General features: G+C 41.3%; 1 non-coding gene across 3 annotated transcripts; it reads right to left on the bottom strand.

The window, feature by feature from the left end:
- Positions 1–262: 262 nt before the first annotated feature.
- LOC101488006 (uncharacterized) lies at positions 263–15,874 on the bottom strand. Of its 3 annotated transcripts, XR_013093852.1 has the most exons (6): positions 15,746–15,815; positions 8,822–8,938; positions 7,380–8,424; positions 3,941–7,018; positions 3,760–3,820; positions 263–1,019 (listed from the first exon to the last, which is right to left on the bottom strand). It is a non-coding gene; the product is annotated as an uncharacterized LOC101488006 (transcript). The 3 variants fall into 3 exon arrangements; XR_013093851.1 differs by lacking the exon at positions 8,822–8,938 and having other exon boundaries at positions 15,746–15,874; XR_013093850.1 differs by lacking the exon at positions 8,822–8,938 and having other exon boundaries at positions 15,635–15,792.
- Positions 15,875–16,212: the final 338 nt, after the last annotated feature.

Here is a 16,212-nt window from a genome sequence, read left to right as displayed (position 1 = left end):
TTTGGGGCTGTTTTCCTGTCTATCGCTATGTCCATGTCTATGGATTTTACATCTGTATTCTCTGCGATTATGCAAAGAATCTGCTATATTTTTCAGATATCCCCTCTCACTATTAAAATAAAACTACAATAAAAATAAGAGACTTTTCAGTTCTTTGTACGTGAGCAAACTAACAAATTCAGCAACAGATCAAGTACTTATTTCCCCAACCACAGGTGAGCAATACATGATGAAATAACAATCACGCAAATAACAGCGCCCATGTTTTTCTAGCAGAACATTGTACCAACTTTTATTCATTTCACCTGTCAGCGGTTTGAAACCTTCTGATGGGTTTAGGACTCACACAGGCACTGGGGAACATCACTTAAACAGAGTGAGCATAATACTGCATTTAAAATCCCGTGAAACAGACATTCAAACAATTGTGAATCTATTAGCACTTCTTGTAATAAGGCTTTTTTTTTTTTTAATATGCAGCTATTTTAAGTGGTGCATAGAATTTTCTGAGTAAGAAAAAAAGCTTATAAATGAATAGATAAAAAAATTCAACAAACTATTTACAAAGTTTCAAGTATGAACAGTATTCAGAGAAAATACAGTAAACAGCTGCATGTTGGGTTTTCATACAGGCACTTCTGTTTCCAAAGAAAACAAAGAATAATGTTTGTATACTGCTCAGAAAATACGGGAACAAGTCAGTGTTTGCTTAGAATTAGAATGGACCCATCAAAACGTTGATGACTTTAGTTTCCATCCCATTTCCAACTTTCATTTTCAAGATTGTCTGGTGTGCAACTTCAGTGTTCCTGTATTTTTTGAGTGTATATAATATAGCAAGTACAACACATAAAATGCTGAACTTCTTATAGTTTTATATGTAACGTCACTTGTTTTACACAAGTGCTTTATTAAATCAAACACAGAACCAGTCATAACAAAAACAACAGAATGCCTCTTTGGCAGAGCGTTTTTCCCTTCAGTGGTGAGGCCTTGGAGAGCTGAACCTTTTCCTTGGTCTGCACACAGTGAAACACAGGACACACCTCAGAAAACCTGGTCATACTGTACACTGCATTGCTTTGACTTTGAAAACAAAACAGCAAGTTATCAATGACTCTTTACTCAAGCTCTGTTGTGAAGCCTCAAGCTAAGCATATTCACGTGTTATCTTAGCTATTTAAAACCAGACATAACAAGCCCAGACCACAATTTTCACATTATCTTTGACATGGCCTCATTCAACCTGTAAACTGACCAATACTAGTGATTTTACACGGACGTTAAATTGGTTAAATAAACCTTTTGGACTTGAGCATGAGTTAAAAAAGCAGATTCAAATTCAGCAGCAGATCAAATACTCAGAGTCCGGAGCCAAGGCAGTTTTCCCACATGTCTAAACAACTACAAGTTAGGGCTGCTCGATATAACGATATATATCGGATGACGATATAAAAATGTCTGTCGTTTCATTTTACGCTGTCGATTGTTTCGTGGTGTCGCAAAATAAACTGTTTACAGCGATATTTTTTCATTATCATTATTATGGTCACTGTAGCGGCTATATTCATTTCTTCTTTCTCTTATATTTAATATAAGTATTTAGTATTTATTTATTTATTGTCATTGTCAAGAACAATGAAATTGCGTTTGGGGCTTCCATACAACCCAAAAAAAAGAAGAAAATAATAAATACCCCTTAAAACCCAAGTGTACATATTTAACCCAGTGTGACTCCAATGCAATAAGACAATCCTTAGCAATAATGTTCGTAGAAATTCAGACAAAGACCTGAGAAACATGACAAAATACAACAATGCAACCCATTCAATATTATTGTACTGTGAGATATGATATCAGATATGATAGTTATCTATTTAAGAAAGAGGGGGAGGGGGCAGGAGGGGGAAGAGAATAAAGATATGATGCACCAATGCAGACCAGTTCATTGCTATTAAGAAGTTGGATATGGTTATTGTCCGTGAGAGGGGGGCAGAGAGTTCAGGAGCCTCACAGCCTGTGGATACAGGCTGTTGGCCAGTCTGGATGTTCTGGCCTGTATAGACCTGTACCTTCTCCCTGAGGGCAGCAGATGGAAAAGGTGGCGCGCAGGGTGATGTTGGTCCCGCAGGATACTGTGCACCCTCCTCAGACAGCGAGTGGGGAAGATATTACTGATCTCTGGCAGACTTGTTCCAATAATTCTGCCAGCTTCTTTCACCACCCGCTGGAGTGCTTGCTGATCGGCCTTGGTGCAGCTGGGGAACCACACTAGAAATCCATACGTCAGAACGCTGCTGATGGCACAGTTGTAGAAGTTCAACATCAGAGATCTGGGAATGTGTGCGCTCCGCAGTCTCCTCAGGTAGTAGAGGCGCTGTTGGGCCTTCCGTACAACTGAGGTGATATGGTTGCCCCAGGACAGGTCCTCGGTCACAGTTACCCCCAAGAATTTAAAACTGCTCACCCTCTCCACCGCCTCACTGCCAATGAAGAGAGGCAGATGGTTGTTATGGCCCCTCTTCCGGAAATCTACAATGATCTCCTTGGTCTTTTTGGTGTTTAAGACCAAGTTATTGTCGTGGCACCATGACTCTAGTTGTTGCACCTCTGTCCTATAGTTTGTCTCATCATTGTTGGATATAAGTCCGAGCACTGTAGTGTCATCTGCAAACTTAACAATGAGATTGGACGCGCAGGAGGAAATACAGTCATGGGTGAAGAGAGTGTATAGCAGAGGGCTCAGAACACACCCCTGAGGGGCACCGGTGTTGACCACAAGGGTGGAAGAGGTGTTCTTACCCACTCTGACACTCTGTCTACAGTTAGTGAGGAAGTCCACAATCCAGTTGCACAGAGAGGAGTTAAGTCCCAGTTGGTGGAGTTTGGGACGGAGTTTGTATGGCCGGATGGTATTAAAAGCCGGGCTGTAGTCTACAAAGAGGAGCCGTGCATAGGTGTTCCTGTGTTCCAAGTGCTTCAGTAATGTGTGCAGCACTGTGGCGATCGCATCCTCGGTTGACCGGTTCTCCCTGTATGCAAACTGGTGCGAGTCCAGGGATGGTGGAAAAGCAGCTCTGATGTGTTTAATGACCAGTCTCTGGTCATTAAACACATCAGAGGACGGACAAGCGCCTGTTTTTATGCGTTGTCGTTAGCAACAACAACGGTAAAACCACCGCGTGTCCGCTTGTTCCACATAAACCTTTCACAATAAAGCTCAAGATCCTGTTGAGACTTTTCAAAATAAACTGAATCACGTGAAAGAGCAGATTGTTTATGGATGAGAAGTAAAAAAGAGCCGCCAGGTGCTAAAAAATAAACCTTAGACTCAAACGTCAGAACAGGCTTCTCCCCGCAGCACGCCGTGTAATAAATACTCACAAAGAAAACTGCGGCCGTTACAACTTATGTCTAAAAATGTATCGTTTCATGCATCGGCTAAAACACTGGACTCCAGGTACACGACGCGCAGCTGGAAACACTTCACGCAAGTCGAGCTGCCCGAGATTCACAGAATTTACAGAAAATGTTACATTTTTGTGATTTATATCGTTATCGGACGATAGATGTCTTAATATCGGGATATTAAGACATCTATATATATGAGATTTTGGTCATATCGCACAGCCCTACACAAGTTACTTCTCTCTGCTGGCCAAAGGAAAGTTAGAGGGATCTCCGTATTGGTTTTACTGCTCATACCCGGAGGCTTGACCAATCTTTTATATGCAGTCAATATTAAATGTTGAGTATCACCTTTTGTCGGCCATGACGCTCGTTTCATTCTTCCACTTGTAGCCTTGGCTCAGAGGAAATCCTACATTTAGAAACATGCAGTCAAGATCAAACACATTTAAAATAACAATTTGGAACTTGACTATTATTAATATATGAATCAAATCAATTAAAACATTTTAGAGACTTCAAAAGTACACACTTCGCACTAATGGAGCGTCCTGATGTCTGGCCTTCGTTATCTGTATGGCTTCATCCTTGGGCCTCTTCATCAGAGGAGGTACAGACTCATAGGAGCTGTGTCTCCGTTTGTGTGGCTTGTCACATTGACTTGGTCCAGCTCTGGCTTCTCTTAGCGACTCGTAATTGTGCCTTGGTCTCAGGTTACTCTCCAGACTACTCTTTCGGTCTCTCCTGGTTGGGACAAAGCTCTTTCGCCAGTCACTGAACACTTGTTCCTTTGCTGATGACTGCATGGATGTGGAAGATGACGGGCCCTTTGTATGAGTGCGAGACTGATGTAATGTTGAAGAGTTTCTGTCAGAGTGAGATCGCTGTAGTTTGGATGAGGACGAGCAGTGCCTGGAACTAGATGAGCTATCCGCAGACCTAGACAACGGTTCTGTATGGTGTGCATCACTTATAGGCTTTGGGTTGGATACAAGCTTTCCTTTAGCCCCTTGTTGTTTCTTCTTTTTAGAGTCAGTCTTGCTGGTTTCTGTGGGGGTCTCTGGAGTTGGCTGGGATTCAATTTTGCCTCGCCTTTGGACTGTAGACTGTTTTAGAAGTTTAAGGGAATCACTAGATGAAGAAGACTTCTGAACAACAAAGCGAGGAATCACGGGAGTCATAGTGGAGTCATCCTCGCTATCAGAACAGGATGGACTAGTTTGTGCATAAATTAAGGTATCATCGCTGTCCTCAGTTTGAGATGAGAGAACTCTAGTCTTTCTCTTCTGCTTCTTCAAGGCTTGTTTAACCTTCCTGTCCATTGTTTTTGATGTCATATGTTCACTGGCCTTTTGTTCAACATGCTGATGGCAAATGGAGCCCATTCCCTTGTCCGCAGACTGGGGGTTCTTGTGTTGGTAGTTCATGAACGGTGGACTGGTTTGTATATAAATCAAGGTATCATCGCTGTCCTCCGTTTCTGACGAGAGAACTCTAGTCTCTCTTTCCTTGTTGTTAAGGTGTTTTTCTACTTCTCTTTGCACCATTTCTGAGGTTTGCCTTTGTGCCTTTTGTTGAACGTGGTGATAGTGAGCTTTAGTGATGTCTACCTCCGTGTCCACAGACTGCTTCTCACAGCGGTTCTTTGATGATAAATTGATTTGGGTGTTTTGGCTGACATGAAGACTATTTTGTGCATCATCACGATGTTGTTCCATGATTTTTGAAGTAGTCTGTCTGTTGTCGTTTTGTTGAACACGCTCAGGACGCACTTTAACTTTAATCAGTTTTCTCTTCTTTATACTATCTGATTGGCTAAAGGTTACATCCTGTTTCTTTTCTTTTATCTGTGTTTGCTGAGGTTTGGAATGATGCTGTGACTTTGGTGAATCTGCACAAGGCATACTCGGCTTTCTGCTGTTTGCTTTAGGACTTCCCTTCTTTTCAATATCCCTCACTTGTTCTCCACATGAAGTACTGCCTCCACTCATTGACTCAGAGAATGCACCTTTCCTCTTTACCCGTCTGCTGCTTTGTTTTTCTTCATCATCACTGTCAAATATTACTATAACAGCAGGATCATCTGAAATGCTTCGTGCTTTTCTACCATGGTGAGATCCAGTATTATTACACTTTTCTGTCCTTTGTGAAAGGTCAGGGTTCCCACTCTGGATCACTTCGTCACAACATCTGGATAAATCTATAGATGTACGTCCATTGGTTTGACAGTTTCCTTCCACAGTTTCAGGAGAAGGTTTCTTCAGTTGATTAAGGCTGGCAGCTCCACTGTTCTCTGTGCGCGTAGAGAATAATCTCTTTGTTTTTGTCTCTGGACAGCTTTGGACACCTTCATCCTCGGTGTCAGAATCAAGGTTGATGATGTCATCCTTTTCTGAAGACTTGCTTCTGTTCCCCGTTTGACTTGGTTGTAAGTTTGCCATCTCATGGTCTTCATTTTCTTTTACAGAACCAGAGTCATTTTTCTCTGCTGACGCAGGCGCTGACAGGTTACTTAACCACTGTTTGGACACGGTCAGATAGTTACGTCCTGAATCAGCAGAGTAATCGGAACTATCGTCAGTTTCACAACTGTCATCAGGAGCACTATGTGACTCCCTATTTTGTGGTCTCTGAGCTTTAGTCTCAGTTGTGCCCCAGGAAGAAGGCACCATGAAGGACTGTTGCATTGTCTCTCTAGATTGTATGACTTTTGCTAGATGAGAAGGTGTTTCAAAAACCTCCATCATGGAAAAAGCAGAAGCTGGCACATGGTTTGGAACAGATCCGGGTACCTCACAGACAGCTGGATTTGTGTCACTTTGTTTTACCTGGTCTTCATGCTCACCATCATGCTGTGAAACAGTTTCTGGGTCAGCCTGGCCTTCATCTGCTGGTTCCCATTTAACATCTAATACGCTAATAGGCATAACAAGCCAATCATCGTCCTCATCAGTCTCCTCTTGATCTTGCGCGTCAGAAAGGGGGCTCAAAGAGCAGCTTGCTTGCCAATCTAAATGTTTCTCACCGTCACATTTAGGACATAAGAAACATTCAAACCCATCCTCAGTTTCAACAAAACATGGACAAGAGCAATCTTGTGCTATGCCAAGTGTTTGGTTCTTTGGAAGCTCGGCCTGACTCTGCACATGTCCAAACTGCGTATTACTGGCTTCAGACACGTCACATGAAGGTGAAGGCATCTCCTCGTCATTATTATCAACTTCTGGATTCTCATCTTCACTTATATCTTCATATGAAGGGTCCTCAAACCTTACTTCCTCTTGGTTTGTGTTTAAAAGATGCATGTCTGGCTTTGATGAACCCTGTTCATATTCTGGATCATTTCTAACTGCAGCAGAGAATGTATCTGCACCTTCAGGTCTAGATGGAGGTGTCTGTTCGTTTACATTTTGATCTTGATCTCCAGTGCCTTCGGTTTCTTTGACTCTCTCACGCTCTCCTTGTGAGGAACTGCAGCTGACCGTTAATCCTGGGTACTTCTCAGTCTCTTCTGGCACGGTGACTCCAGAAACTGCTGTCACAGTCACTGGATGCTCTGCTTCATTATTTATGCAAGTGGGAGCAACGTCCAAGACGACACGTTGATAATCTGTGGATGTAAAGAGATGAAAGTTACCCATGAAATGTCTTGATGCATGCTCAATCACCCAGATAAGTAAATCCCTAAAAGTTGATTCTGTCCATCGGGACGTAGCGTTTTCAGTGGGAGAAACGTTTCATCCAACTGACTTCTTCAGTCTGGGGAAACCTGCAGTCAGCTCAGACTGAAGAAGTCAGTTGGATGAAACGTTTCTTCCACTGAAAACGCTACGTCCAGATGGACAGAATCCACTTTTGGGGGTTTGCCATGAAACAAGGTCATGTTTTCATACTGGTAAAATTTACACTGGAATACTTCTCAACATTTTTATGAACATGTCTTGAGCTGTCAACAGCAGAGTTTGGTGTACCTGCTACATGTTTCTCTGATGCAGATATATCACATTTCTCTTGAGACGTGGGAGAGAACTCAGCTCCTTTGCTTTCCTTCACTTCATCTTCTTGTCCAGTTGCAGTAGTGCACTGCTCAGTAAGAACAGGGCTGAAACTTTGCCGCTTGGTAGAATATAGTAACGCAACCTCTTTCTCGATAAAGTCTAATATTTCATCATCTGTGATCCGTTTGGTTTTTTTAGCTTCCAAGACTTCACCTTCGGCTGGCTGATCCCTGAGAGAAGAAGGGGAGAGCTTCTGAGAAGGGGTGGAAACATTTCCTTCTGAATGATCTAGGATTTGTTCCTTCTGCTCACAAACTCGTGGGAGGAAACTTCCCACTTCCTGATTCTCAAAACATTTTTCCTCTGAAAAATCATCAACATTAGGTTCAATCTTGGAAGATTTGAAATGAGCAGATTCCTTTTTTGGAGAGATGCAAAATAATGGGGATGATGTGGAGGCGTTGTTCTCAGGTACAGAAGAAGACTGATCTTGTAAAGAAAACATTTGGGCTCTCTCTCTATGAAGTGGAGCAGCCCTTGCTTCAGCCCAGCATTGTATATTAGAAACTTTTAGGAAAAGTTAAAGTCTCAGTTAAAAATTCCACAAGCTGTCCACTTTTGTTAGAAGGCTGTCTTATGAAGTTCTCAAGAGAGGATATTCCTTTGTGTTAAACAAGGACATGTGCTGATGAACTCAAGCCAGTATTTCTTTTTGTTTGATTGTCACTGCTATACACACTAAATGCAAAATCCTTGGGTTTGGGGTGCTGTAATTCAGTGCACAATTGTGATTTTTGTAGACAGTGGATTCCATGGAATTTTGGTGGGATTGTGCACTGCTTTCTTGACAGCAAGTCACTTCTGATTTTTCAAGATGCAGAAAGGCTACCCTGATTTGAGTTCAAATTGTCAGGAGAACCAGGCTGTCCTGACACTTCCTTGACTGTTGGAACATTCAGAAAGTATTGCCTGAAGAGCAGTCTTTCAAACGATGACTTCAGTTAAGTAGTCCCCTTGTCTAGGAAACAAGACAAATAAATGAAAGTGAAAATTAAAAATCTGCATATATTTAACAATAGACCATTTTTAAAAAACATTTTTGATCTATGAAGCTGAAATTTTACAGCAATCATGATACATGTCTAAACTGTACAAAATTAAATCAGAAATGACTGAGCAGAAGGTCCACAACGTTCTGAGAAGGAACAAACATGATCCAGCTGTGTGTAGCACAGACTAGTGCTGGGCAATATGGCCTAAAATCCATATCGCGATATAATTTGAAGCACGTGCGGTAACGATATATATCACGATATATTCTTTTCTTCTGTATAACGTATTTTCCACACAAAATCCTTTAATTTTCTCAAAAATCGAGTGTGCCTTATGTATGAATTCTGGTTGTGCTTACTGACCTCGAACCGATTTTGGCGTGCAGAAATCTGTTAAAAATGTTTTGATGGATTGTCAGAGCATTACGGCTGCCGTAGTGAGGAGCTTCGCGGAGTAATCTGGGTCCAAAACTCCGTCTTCTTCAGGTCCCAAAGTCAAACGAAAACTAAGAGTTAAAAACGGTCTAAATTCTTTCATCTTTAATTAAATCATCTGGTGTAACAATGAAGTTTAACATCCAGGCATAATGAAAACAGAATTTATTAAATTTAACGGAGTTAGACGTTAACAGGAAGTTGGCTCGCTAGTTTCCACCTAAACATTTCATACCATGTTCTGACAGAGATTTTTGAAACTAATTCAAACGTACAGCTCTGCTGCCACTTCCAACATAAATGAAGACGGAAAACTAAACAGCAGTGGCGTTTGCAGGGTTACTGAAGTTGGACTACCTGGTATATAATGTTGTGCTACATGATTGCTAGCGACACAGCTATGTTAGCATAACATTAGCACAGTGAAGCTGGAGGATGAACGCCAACTTTTTTTCCACTCGATAAAAGTTAACGTGACGGATTCTGGTGGTCAGGGACAAATGCAGTCGCATAGCAGGATGCTGTACACGGGCCAAACATCAGTCAGGAGAACAACTGAGATCATTCATCCACAATACGAGGTTAGTTATTAATATACTGCAACAACATGGGAACAGAGTAGCTGCGAGAGAATTCAACATTAATGAATGAAGTGGAGGAAGCGCAGTTTTCAGCTTTCCCCATATTCCAGAAGTGCTTCATCTCTTTGCTGTGACTGTCGCCCGCCACAATTTGCAGATGATAATGGTTGTAGCCGCTGCGATGCTTTCGACCAAAACAGGCGCAGCTTGATGACATCATCAACATGCGCTATCGCGATAGAGCGGTATAGTCAAAATCTCTATCACCCACCCCTAGCACAGACAAACCCTTTAACCCTGCATTCATCGTGTTCAGTGTGTACATCTACGATACAGGAGGCAGAGCGCTTTGTGCAGAGCGGATAAACTTGGAATCCTGGGACGTTTTCCAGCGGCAGCGAGCAAAGCACAGCACAAGCACGCCAGCGAGGAGTCCTCATGCCTGCTGACATACCTTCACACAAGTTTTGAAACTAAAACTACAGTCACCCTAAGTTCAAGCATGCAACGAAAACATTCTGTGCAGTTCAATGAACGTTATGACAGAAGTTTCCCTCCAAGCCGTTGAGTAAGTCATTCCATTCAACAGCTCTGGGGACCTTGGAAGGAAAGCAGTGTTGTGGAAACAAAGCAATCTGGTACATAACCTTTTTTTCATTAGTACCTACTTGGATCATCTCGCCACAATTTGCCACAATATTTAGAGTCAGACTGCGTGCCCCCGATTGGCTGATCAGTGGCGTCATTCAATGAGTCATGAGAAAGTCTTACTTATGCAAATCAAAACTGCCAGTTTTGAAACCTGGCAATGAGGGAAAATGGCTACAAAAAAAGCAAAAAACAAAACACAAAACAAGGACATGGTCCCCCGAGTCTGACAAACAGCCATAGATCGAGCACCGGGTATATCGTTGCCTCGACGTCCACCTTTGTTGTAGGGTTCATGTCACATACTAATTACGTCATTGGACACTTGGCCGCATTGCTATAACAACAAACATGCATTGTAATGGAAAACCAGTCGATCTGAGTTTAGTCATGGCGAGCTGATCTTAATAAGTACTAATGAAAAAAGTAGCTATAGACCGGGCACAAAAAAACGACGTACAAGCAGAGGGCAGCAGCCAGCGCAGAGCATGCCGTGTCTTATGTGAAAGGGCCTTCAGAATTCTCAGATGATGCTATAATTCCTCCCTGCCTAAGGATAGAAACTAAAACTTTATTAAAAAATATTATAAAGACACTGAGACACTTTACTAACGCTAAACCTCCCAGAAACTCTCTGGAACTATCTGTGGTGGTCGTACTGACGAATTTCCTGCAACAACAGCAGTAATGGCAAGAGAAACTAATTTTGGACAAAGTTGTTAATTCTGATGTACTTTCAATTTTATAAAATAACGATAACCAAAATTTCACAAAAAGGTATTTAAGGTTCAGTTTTAAGGTTTTGTTAGCTTAAAAATGTTGATTATTCAGGGCTCGCAAAATTTCAAAATCCCTGGTAGCCCTTCGGGCAGGGACTCTTCAGTTTTTGGTAGCCCAAAATAAATTTAAGTAGCCCGAATAAAAAAAAGAGCAATTTTTTGATTGATGTTTTGTTTCCTGTTTTGTTTCCGTTACAATATTATACATTAATGTACAATATTATACATTAATGTATAATATTGTAACGGAAACAAAATATTAATCAAAAAATTGTTGAAACACAAATTACAACATTGTATAAAAATTACAATCATCAACTCAAATACTTGGTTCTGATTGAACAGACATTTCTATGAACTTGTAAGAACTGTGTAGGACATGAATCAGTCTGTGTCAGATCCTGAATTTGAAATTTCCACTGAAGTCACGGGTAAGAGGCAAGTGGAACCAAGATCGAGGCCATTTGCTTTTTAAAGTTTGCAAAGACTGCTAAATTGTGCCAGTGGTAGTTCACTCTTTGCAACATAGTAGCTGTTTTAAACAGATTTTTCAGGTTTATTTTGAGTATGTTATTTGCAATTGGTGTTTGTTCTGGGAAAGATATTGCAGACTGAGCAATAATGCATTTCTTGCATTTCTCATGGGTTCTAATGGGGGCCTTTCTTAAAATGACTGGTCCCAGTAACAAAGGCGCTTGTCGACTCAGAAATCGAGAGAAAACCAACAACACACCCGGCAGAACATTATGTTATTTACACGGGTGCACATAAGTGGTCCGCATTAGGGCTGGGACAGCGCGTCGACGTAATCGATTACGTCGACGCAAAAAATACATCGATGTAAAAAAATCTGCGTCGATGCGTCGTCACTTTCAAAAAAAGACATGGCGGCAGCGAGTAGCGGAATCATGAGTGAGGCAGTTGCAGTCAACTTAAATCACTCCACCCGAACACGCAGTTCTACAGTATGGGGATATTTTAACAGAAAAGGAAGTGATTCAGTCGTTTGCCGGCTTTGTGAGGTGGAAATGGCCTATCATAAAAGCACGACGGCTATGCACCAGCACCTAAAACAACTGCATCCAGGAGCCGCTTCTGCAAAGGACAAACCACCGTAAGTTTTCAACTTTTTTACTAACGCTAGTTTTTACCCGTTAATTCATCCAGACCCCCCCCCCCACGTAGACGTACACTCACTCATAGACACAGAGATAAACACAGAGATAATCACACACAGCACACATTTGTGCTGTGTGTGATTTATGATTTCAGGAATAAACAGAGAAGTCTGGAGGACTACTGTCAGAGAAGAAGTACACCATGCACCCCCCAGGAGGTGGCTGTACTTACTGAGAGCGTCTTATCTATGATTTTAAAAGACAAGAGACCACTTGCTGTGGGTGAGGGATTCAAAGAAATGCTGACCACTTTCCAACCAGGTTACACTCTGCCGTCTAAGCGTCATTTTACAAGCATGATGGAGAGAAAGTATGAAACTTCAGTGGAGAAACTAAGGAATGAACTAAAAAAGCCACATCCAAAATCTCCCTTACCACTGATGCTTGGACAAGTCTGGTCACAGAGTCCTACTTAGGGGTAACTTGTCATTTCATTATTTGTTCAAAGACGCCATTTCTGCTGTTTGTATATTATTAATTTTTTGCTATGATTTCCTTTGTTATATTTGTTTTGCAAAACATTTAATTTTTTGTTAAAAACAGAAGATTGTAGTACAATGTTATTGTGGATTTTGTTTTGTGAATGAAGAGCACTTTTTGGCAGAAAGCAAAGTGAATGTTACATTTTGTTTGTTTAAAGACACCATTGTTGCTATTTATTTGAAATGTTTTGTTAACTTTTCCTTAATTTTATATATGTTTGCACATTTCATTTCTTGTTAAATGCTATCTCTATTGTATTGATTGTACGACCTCTACAACTTTATTTTGCAATTTTTTTTTATTAAAAGGTCTTCAAATGAATAAATTTGTGTTTTTCATTTATATACATAAATTAGTAAATGTGAAATTGCTATACAAGTCAAATAATGGGGAAAAAAAATCGTTAATCGAATCGAAATCGAATCAGATTGAAAAATGAATCGTTAGATTAATCGATTAGGAAAATAATCGTTTTGCCCAGCCCTACCTCTCACATGTTTAAGCTTGCTGCGGGAGATTTCACTTGTCATGTTTGCATAGTAAGCTAACGATTGATAAGACGACGTCAGAGGGATTGGTGCACAAATTATCATCACTCACAGATCAGTGCTGTCGCTCTCTATACACAGTTCGTGCGATTGCAAAGTGAAAGCAAAAAAACAAGCGCAAATTCAAACACGATTTCAATATGTCACATATTGACAGTGGCTCACCGATGTCAATGACATAATTACCCAGCTACATTTCTGAAAGAATGCAAAAGCATTGACATATATTTTTCCTTCCTATGATAGCCCGATGGGCAGGGCAGGGCCCGACTGGAAAAATCGCTAGCCCCGGGACGTCGGGCTAGAGATTTTGCGAGCCCTGTTATTTCATTACAGACTAATATTAAATATATATTCAAATTCATGAATCTGCAAAGGATGCAACAAACAACAGCTAACCCATCTAAGTAATTTAACTACAGTAGAACAACAAAGTTATGGAAAAGTTCAAAATTAACTTCAGATAATGTGTGGTATTTATTAAACTAAGATGGATCGAAGACAATCACCAGGACACTGTACAGGAAGAGACTGAGAATGCAGAGCAAGAAAAACTACACTTCTGTAGAAGAAACACTTTCAAGCCAGACTAAAGTATGCTAAGGATAACTTGGGAGAAAGATTCTACACACTGGTAGCACTTCCTTTCTCACATGAGATGAAACTAGAGCTCTTTGGACATGGAGACAGTGCTCATGTTTAAGAAGGGAGAGGCATACAACCCAAAGGCAGTTGGTAGAGATGTGGAATGAGTACCAAAAGGATCAAAGCAAAAATGCTGCACAAGATGATTCTGAATTAGCACTCTGCAGGCACCAACCGCTTTGAGTGGTAGAGACTGACGCTACAACCACACTAGCCTGGATAAATGTGAAAACGGCGTTTTCGCCTCCGCGTCCACACTAGCATTTTCAGTCGTTTTCACGGAGTTGAAACGGCTGAAAACGCTTACGTTCCAGTCCTGCGCATGCGTGAAACGCAAGAAGATTCGACCTGCCTCATTTCCGTCTGCCGTTTATTTACTTGTTGAAATGTGGCAGCAAAATGTTGAGGAAAAGCAGCGAGCTTTTTAAATGGACTAACAATGAGGTGGAGTTGTTGCTGCGAGTAACACAAAAGTACAAAGTTGCAAAAGCGAGTGAGAATTAAAGAATTTGAAGAAAAGCTCTCTGGAGCATGTACAGACTGATATTATGAACAAGCGTACAACAACAAAAGTCAGTCACATTTATTTATATAGCACATTGCTGCTGACTCAAGTGCTGCAGCAAGCAGTCAGAACAAGCAGTAAAGCAGTACAAGAACAAGTAGTCAGAACTCATTCTGCTTTAAAAGCCAAGGAATAAATGTGGGTTTTCAAACATGTTTTGAAAGTGCCTAATGTTGGGGAGGTCCTGATGTGAAGAGGCAGTTTGTTTCACAGTTTAGGAGCAGTCACAGCAAAGGCCGACCTCCTCTGTGCTTTGGTAGTCTGCAGATGATACTGAAAGATCTACCAGTTCAAAAGATCAGAAAGGTATGAGGGTGCTAACCAATGTAGCTGCAGTCAGCTAACAGACGACAAAAGTCGAGATACAATGAAAGCATGGATCGCTCTCCAAGTCTCTGAAACAGAGGAATGCTTTCCATCTACTTGCAAAAGTAAAGCCAAAGACAGTAGATTTGATTACAGCCTGAAAGATTTTAAAAAAGTAGCACAGCCAGTGGCCGTAGTTACAATTTCCAATGTTTAACACTATGTCTGTGAAGGTTCTCAGTCATCCAGGTCATTGTAGTCAAACACTGTTTCTCTTAGGCCTTCTATACGTTATAACTTCCCTCTCCTCCGCAGCTGGAGCAAGAGCCGTCCACTGACCAGCACAGACTTCCTACACTGCCTCCATCTGACAGCAGAGGAACAATACAGCGAACGCGCCCCCGCAGCTCTGCCATCAAAACACCAGTAAAACAACAGGGGCGGCAGGCAACGGAGCTAACTAGCAGTAGTTATCTAGCCCAGTTCAGCATAGGTGTTCTTTATTAAGGTGAAGAGTGCAAGAACTGAGGGATGATGCCACGAGCGGGAGCCACATACGTCATCGTAGCTGTGGGGTTTCAGCCAGGGCACCCGGAAGCGTGATCCCATATAGAGTAGGTCGACTGAAGGGGAACCATGAGTACGTTGGGGAACCATTTGAGTTAAACTGGTTACCAGGAACGCAGCTCTTGACTTTCGCATTTCAGATTAAGAATATGTCACATGCTCAAGAACAAAGACTTTGGCTCAACCTACCTACGCTAACGGGGCTGTGTGATTCGTTAACGTCCCGTTTTGGGTTGTATGGAAGCCCCAAACGCAATTTCATTGTTCTTGACAATGACAATAAATAAATAAATACTAAAAATACTATATTTTTAACTTCTTCTTCTTCTTAAAGAAAACGCGCCAGTCACATGCAAACAGAGGCGTGTTATGTCTTTTGAACGGTAATTAAAAGGTTATAAAAAACAAACACGTCGAGGTGCTCATGTCACTCATCCTTACCGCGTTTTTCACAATGCAATTCCTATCGTCTTTGAAGCGTGCACACAAAACAATGCAACGGCTGAAAGATCAAATTCAATGATGATGCTTGCTACCAGCAAACTTACGTACCACAGTAAATACGTTTTTATATCTTGGTCCCGCTGAACTTTCTTCTTCCGTTTCTTTTCGTTTTCTTCGGACGTTAATGGCGAGTGGAGAACCGACTGGCATGCGCATTAGCGCCACCTACGGGAAGGGCGTGTGGATGGAGTACAGCGTGCGGTGGGGAATATAACTAATTCTCGTCTCTCTTCCACATGCTTTGTGCAATTGGTCCATACATGTTTAACGCTTTCTGGTGTATTACGTTAAAGACAGAGACCTGTTGGGTGTTTTGCTTTTTTATGGAGTACATGGTTTAATCCTATATGTTCTCTTTTCAAGGGAGTAATAAGCATCGTGTTCTTTGAGTTCCTGCCTTATTATATTCAACTCCTTTTGGATATTGTTAGTTATATACACCAGTAATTTTCCATATATGATTCTAAATGATATTTTATCCTCAGCTCTGCTTGTTAACTTCCTATTATTTTAAT

This window comes from Maylandia zebra, linkage group LG17 (assembly GCF_041146795.1).
Source record: "Maylandia zebra isolate NMK-2024a linkage group LG17, Mzebra_GT3a, whole genome shotgun sequence".
In the NCBI taxonomy this organism is placed as follows: Eukaryota; Metazoa; Chordata; class Actinopteri; order Cichliformes; family Cichlidae; genus Maylandia; species Maylandia zebra.
Note: the sequence above shows the minus strand (reverse complement) of the source record. Positions and strands in the feature narration are given on the sequence as shown.